General features: G+C 38.0%; 1 long non-coding RNA gene across 1 annotated transcript in view; it reads right to left on the bottom strand.

Moving 5' to 3' along the window:
• Positions 1 to 1,462: 1,462 nt before the first annotated feature.
• LOC309677633 overlaps positions 1,463 to 6,000 on the bottom strand; it is a 39,861-nt gene continuing 35,323 nt past the window's right edge. The window contains exon 3 of the long non-coding RNA XR_014269698.1: positions 1,463 to 1,476. This is a non-coding gene — a long non-coding RNA (uncharacterized lncRNA). The remainder of the gene's footprint in view (positions 1,477 to 6,000) is intronic.

Here is a 6,000-nt window from a genome sequence, read left to right as displayed (position 1 = left end):
GATTATTTCCAGTGTTGAATATATCTATAGTGTGAAACAGCAGGAGAGCAAGGAGAAAGAACCTACCTCATAAATAGCTGTGCAAATCCAGGGTGAGATATTAGCCATTTTATTATCAATACAACAACAGACACAGAGAAAAGGAAAGGGTTTGGGGTTGGCTTTTTTCCCACATGAGAGGGAAAAATAAGACTCTTTCCTTGGTGTGCTTGTATGACTTTTCACTGCCTCAAGCAAGTTGTATCATCAACCCCCTGCCACCAGATATCTTACATTACTTCCACATGGATGCAGAGCAGGTCATCTCATACATTAGCTTTTTATTCAGATAGCTAATAACTTCAAACACACAAAAAGTACTAAAAATAACCCCCCAAAAATTTAAATGGAATGTTTTAGAGTTTATAAACTCATAGGAGTTAGCAGTCAGAATCAAAAGCGAACTTTCAGGCTATGGATAAAACAAAAGGTGGATTAAAATATACTTCTGCTCATTTCTTTGGCGTTTACTGTAAAGTCAATTATTATATTTTCCTCTTTTTAAGATTTTTTTTCCCCTTTCCAACTGCCATCCTCTTTTTCCTGGTTCCTGCACGAAAAGAGACAATTACATTCCTTAGTTCTCATGTGAAATGTTATGAAAGAGATTTGGGGTTATTTAAGGTAGCTTTGCCTCCAAAACCAGGTCCCTACTTGTTTCCCAATGCTGACTTAATGGAGCAGGCAATGATCTGAAAATACGAAACCAGAAAATGTATACACTTTGCAATTTCAAACTTCCTATTCCCGTATATGCCCACTCACTCGCGGCGTTCGCTGTCTCCGTTTAGTCATCCCAAAAACCAGCAGCACAACTGTCTCGGCTGCTTTGGTATTAACTTGCTTATTTCTACCATCTGCACATGTGACACTGATTTATTCAGCCACTGAGTGTGCTTCATGGTCTGGGCTAGGAGGGCGAGCAGCAGCTCTCCTTTCAGAAGCAAAGCACTTGTGTGAGCCCTCAGCTCTTATTTGCACCTGATGTGCCAGTTCTGTCTGCCAGTGGGAACAGAAATAAAACCTGTGGGTGCGGTTGCTTCCATACCACAAGCAAATTAAAGCGAATGTGACCTCCCTCTCCCTCTGCCCCCCCTGCAGTGGTCACTCCCCACAGTACCCACAGGGTGCCACAGCTGTACCGTGGTCTGCTGTTTCGAAGACTTCATTACTTTTACAAAATATGTTGCAGCACATTTACCAATGCACTGTGAAGTATTATAAATAATTAAAACTAAACCATTCGTGTCAGAAATAAATGAACAAAGCCCATTTTGCAATGCAGCATCCCTGATTTATATTTATTGCATTCATTTAGAGTATTTGTTAATTCACAAAACCCAGCAGTCCACACAGACTGGGTCTCCAAACAGTTAGTGGATGCTAGGGAGCTTGTGTCTTCTCTTTAGGTTCATAAAAGAACAGGTCACTTTGGGTCTATAAAAAACACACAGAATACTCAAAATTAACAAACAACTGCTTCTGGATTTCACATTCTGTGTTTTCCAACTGTATGCTATTCTGAACGTCTCTTTAAGAACCTTATCTGCATTTTGCATTTGCATAGGGGTACAAAATATGCAGGATCACACTCCAATTAGAAATAATTTTAAATACAACCATAGCTAATATCTACACCTTGAGAGACTGACACTACCTTGGCTGCTCCCTGACTTCCAGTGTGCTCGTTTGTAAGCAGCATAAATAACACTGCTTCTTTTTAAAGTTTCCTTTTCCCAAGGTGAGGACTTCTTTTAGGGGTCCAGGTTATGGTAGTGGTGATCAGGCATTCTTCCCTTTTTGCTGTTGCTGTTGTCATTATCTGTATCACCAATATATTTCACAGGAAAGCTGTGAGCAAATATAGGAGAGGATAAATAAGCGTATCACCTCAGAACTACTGCTAGTAATATAAAGTCATACTGTCAAAAAAGCCTAATTTTTTGCTTCATCTCATTTTAAAATATATTCTGGGTAGAGGCATATGCAAACCTGTAGCCAAATTCCTATATTCAACACTGAAACAATTCCTCAAAATTAATAAAATCATAATGAGCTTAAAAACTGTATTTAAAACTATTTTAGAAGAAACATACAGGCACCTGTGGCAAAATAAAATCCTGGAATAATCTTGGACCCTTCCAATTCCATTCATTTAATCACAAACAAAAAGAGGTTTCTCTTTACAGCCCAGTGCCTGACAGCAATGACTCCTGTAACAGCAAGAGATCATTGGGCTTTCTTTACTTGAAGAATGCCCAAGAAAGTTAGAAATCACAAACTTATGTGAGAATCATGAGAGAATGCTCATCTCTCTTAAGTTTTTCTTATTATTCTGTCAAAAAAATTCCAAACTCCATGGATGTACTTTTAATGCTATGATTAAATTAATTCATACTATTCCAATATTAATTATCCTACAAATTTTGCAACTACTGCAGAGCTATCTCTGGTAAAATTTCATAGGTTTATTGATTGTGTGTCAATACTTTAATTGCAAACAGTTTCACAGATGGAATATTTTAAATCTTTCCTAAGGTTTCTATGAGCTTCTCTGGCCTATTTTTTCTTGCCATTTAAAGAGGAAATATATTCTCAGAAGTTAAAATGGATACGAACAGATAAGAAAGCAAAGGCTTTGCTTCTGTTCTATATTATTCTACACTGTTCTGTTCCATTCCTGTGCTTTTCACAACACTGAAAGTGGAGAGGTTTGCAGACCCAAGCCATTGCACTTTTCTGGTAGTTTCCCTGTTCATGAAACTGCAGTATACCCTTACCTCCACTCCAAGTGCCCCACAGAAATCAGTGCATTTAAACTTGCTACCTTATCCCAGCAAAAACACCTATAAAAATGAACAGGATGCAAAATTAGGTACCATACCCTTTAATTCTGAAAACAACTTGCTATCCTGCATGATGTTTCTCAGCATAAATAGCTCCTTGCTACCTGGGCAAATTACCAGTGACAAGTGCGCTGCTCCCCAGGGTGGGGGTCTGCACATGTAGCCCTACAATCTGCGAAGTGTACTCAATCTTGCATAAAAAGGACTTTGAGAAAAATGTATTCCTTGGTGACATGAGTAAAAACGCTCAACAGTGAGTGGGGCCTTTTCTGCTATGCAATGGGGTGTTTTATGCGAGGAGATCCAAGCAACGAGTATTTGATGAGTTCTGATGTAAAAGGAGACTGGAGGAAGCAGATCATCTGCCCTAATTTATAGTGAGAGAGCAACTTCTGCATAGCCTCCTTTGTGAAAGTCTTCATGGAAGAGCAGTTGAGCTCACTTGAATCCTTCAGCAAGAAATGCCCGTGTCCGCACCTCCACACAAAGGACTTGATACATCTCGTTCAGCCACAGACATAAATTTCCTTCTTTTTCCACAGCACAGGAGCACGTATTTACTGAACGTGGAGCCTGGCTTCTCCCAGAAGGTCTGGACTTATGCACATAATTATTATTCTACTCCAATATGCATGCACTGGATTTATTTTATTTTTCTATGCTATTATTTAATACAATAGGCAGTGCAGAAACTAAGAAGCTAATACAATCACTTCTGCTGCGTATTGCATGTTTATCTGGCTGAAAATGTAAAAATGTCAGAATGCATGAAGTATATCAGAAGTGTCACTAGGTCTGTTTGGTATGCAAAAGAGCACTGGAGAAGTTATTATATTTAAAAAATGTATTTACTCCAAATTACATTTCTCCTACTATACCTTCAGTACTCAACAGCTAGCTTTTTTAAAAAAAAAATCTGACTGATTTTTAGATATTTGTAAGCAATGCAAACCAAATGATTAACAAGACTCAGATTCAGCCTGAGATGTAAATACACACAGCTTTAACCTGAGCAAGCTTGTCATACCTCAGTTTTTAAATAAATTTGAACAGTTAAGGTGCCTTCCGGAGAAACAGCTCTGAGACTTATTTTGAGTTGACTAATGCTGCAAAGACCAAAATCTCAAAGGACGCACGTTTCAACAAATACTACTTGGTTTTAACCCTAAATGCCCCTTATACTTGGTTTTGCTCACTTTCTGCTTTATACATAATTTTCATCAGAGGGAAGCAGCTACAGAAAAATATACTGTTGTCACTGACTACTGTCAATTTTTTATCCATGTGAACTTTGTCAGGGATTGCAGTTCAATCTTGGACTTGAGGAGATAGAGTTATGTTACTGTGATAGTTAAATGATGCAAGAACATTTGAACCAGTTACAAGTAAAGCAGAATACGTGAGTCCACCTCCAGCGAGAGAATGAGCTCTACCAGCAAACGGGCACAGAGTCAGTCAACGGACATGGGTTATACCAGGGCTTCCAAGTGCCCTTTAAGTACAGCTCAAACCCCATGTGCTGCAACAGCCAGGGCTGAAAGGGAGAGCTCCACAAGTAGGACCATGAACAGGAGCAACTGGAGCTGGAGGACTGGCTACCCAGCACCAGGCTGGGATGCAGAAGACACCAACTGTTGAGTTACACTGAGACATTAGTCTGTTATATTTATTCAAGGATGTCTTAGCCACTAAAGACACGGGCAGCAGTGTATTAACACAATCACCATAACAATGACGACTCTTCATTATTGAAGAAACACTATTTAAATAACCCCCTTTTTCTATTAAAACATTAACAAAAGTCCCCATTAAGTAGTCCACATTTCACAAATGATGGTGACCTAGGCCTTCTGCAGCTACAAGCATAACTTGCTTTAGGGCAATGGGCTCTTAACAACCATCAGTTTACAGCAAATGAACATTTATCTGATTTTTTTATTTTATTGTATTGTATTTCTGTAATGGTGCTTGAAATTAACATTTTTACTTTGGTTTTTTTCACTCTTTTTTTGATCATTAATGCAGTAAATTATACCAGCAAAATGAGTACAACAGTTTCATCTGTGTCCTAAAAACCTATTATCTTTATGTGTCTGAGTAGAAACTGTGTACCATTTTGAGGTCGACTCTCTAATTTCTAAGGTCATACTTGGGCCTATTGACCTAAAACCAAACTGACTCCAACTCAAATATTCACAAGAAAAGTCCCATCAAATTAAAAGCATAAAGCAAAGGAGGAAAAAAGAGCCTAGACACACAGTCACAGAATCAAAGCCAAAATAATCTATAACTAGTCAAACTGTTTCAGTGACATCCGCAGGCTATCTTCCTGTGAGGCCCCTATTGTATTCTTCAGATTTTAAAAAACCTCATAAGTTGAGGTATTCAGCAAGCTGCTGGATATAATTTATCTTGCTTTAATTTATTAGAACGTGTCTCTATATCACTGTTCTTATTTTAACAAAGAGGTTTTTAAACTGGTAAAACTAAATGTATATTTAATTTATTTCACCCAGTAAAGAATCCTTGAGAAAATCAATTTCCATTTACAAAGGCATCCCAGCAGGTTGGAAGCCCCATTACTGCAGTATTGTACCTCTTACATCCAGGTTTATGTGACATATGGTATCATTTCTTCTCCATGATTCTATTACTTTTGGAAAACTATGTTAAAACATCATTATAAAGGCAACTTAAAACTGACAAAAGCTGTGAAAATCAAAGTTAGTGCTGATCACTGGCAGTTTTGGTTTTACACCCAATGACCAACGCATACATTTTCACATTTCTGCCATCACATGGCCAAGCAAACCTCTTATACTTCACCTTCACAACTACTGAGGTATCACCAGTAGCACAATTTCTAATCTGCTAAGGCATGAAGCGGTTACGTACTGCTGCTTTTTTATTTAATCGGAAATGCCCACCAAAAAATATTTTTTTCTTCCTGGTGTAGAGTTAATTTCTTAATCAAATGACACTATGTCTGTAGTGAGTATCTTAATGCAGAACCACTGACAGATTTAAAAATCTACTGTTTTGCAAAGTATGGGATCTCACAATGTACACTTCATCCTCATAGAGACCTGAGAATCAACATTTTTGAAATCTTTAA

The sequence above is a fragment of the Vanellus vanellus genome, assembly GCF_965231255.1.
Source record: "Vanellus vanellus genome assembly, chromosome: 14".
Lineage (NCBI taxonomy): Eukaryota > Metazoa > Chordata > Aves > Charadriiformes > Charadriidae > Vanellus > Vanellus vanellus.
The sequence above is the reverse complement of the archived record's forward strand: the minus strand, read 5'-3'. Positions and strand labels throughout refer to the sequence as shown.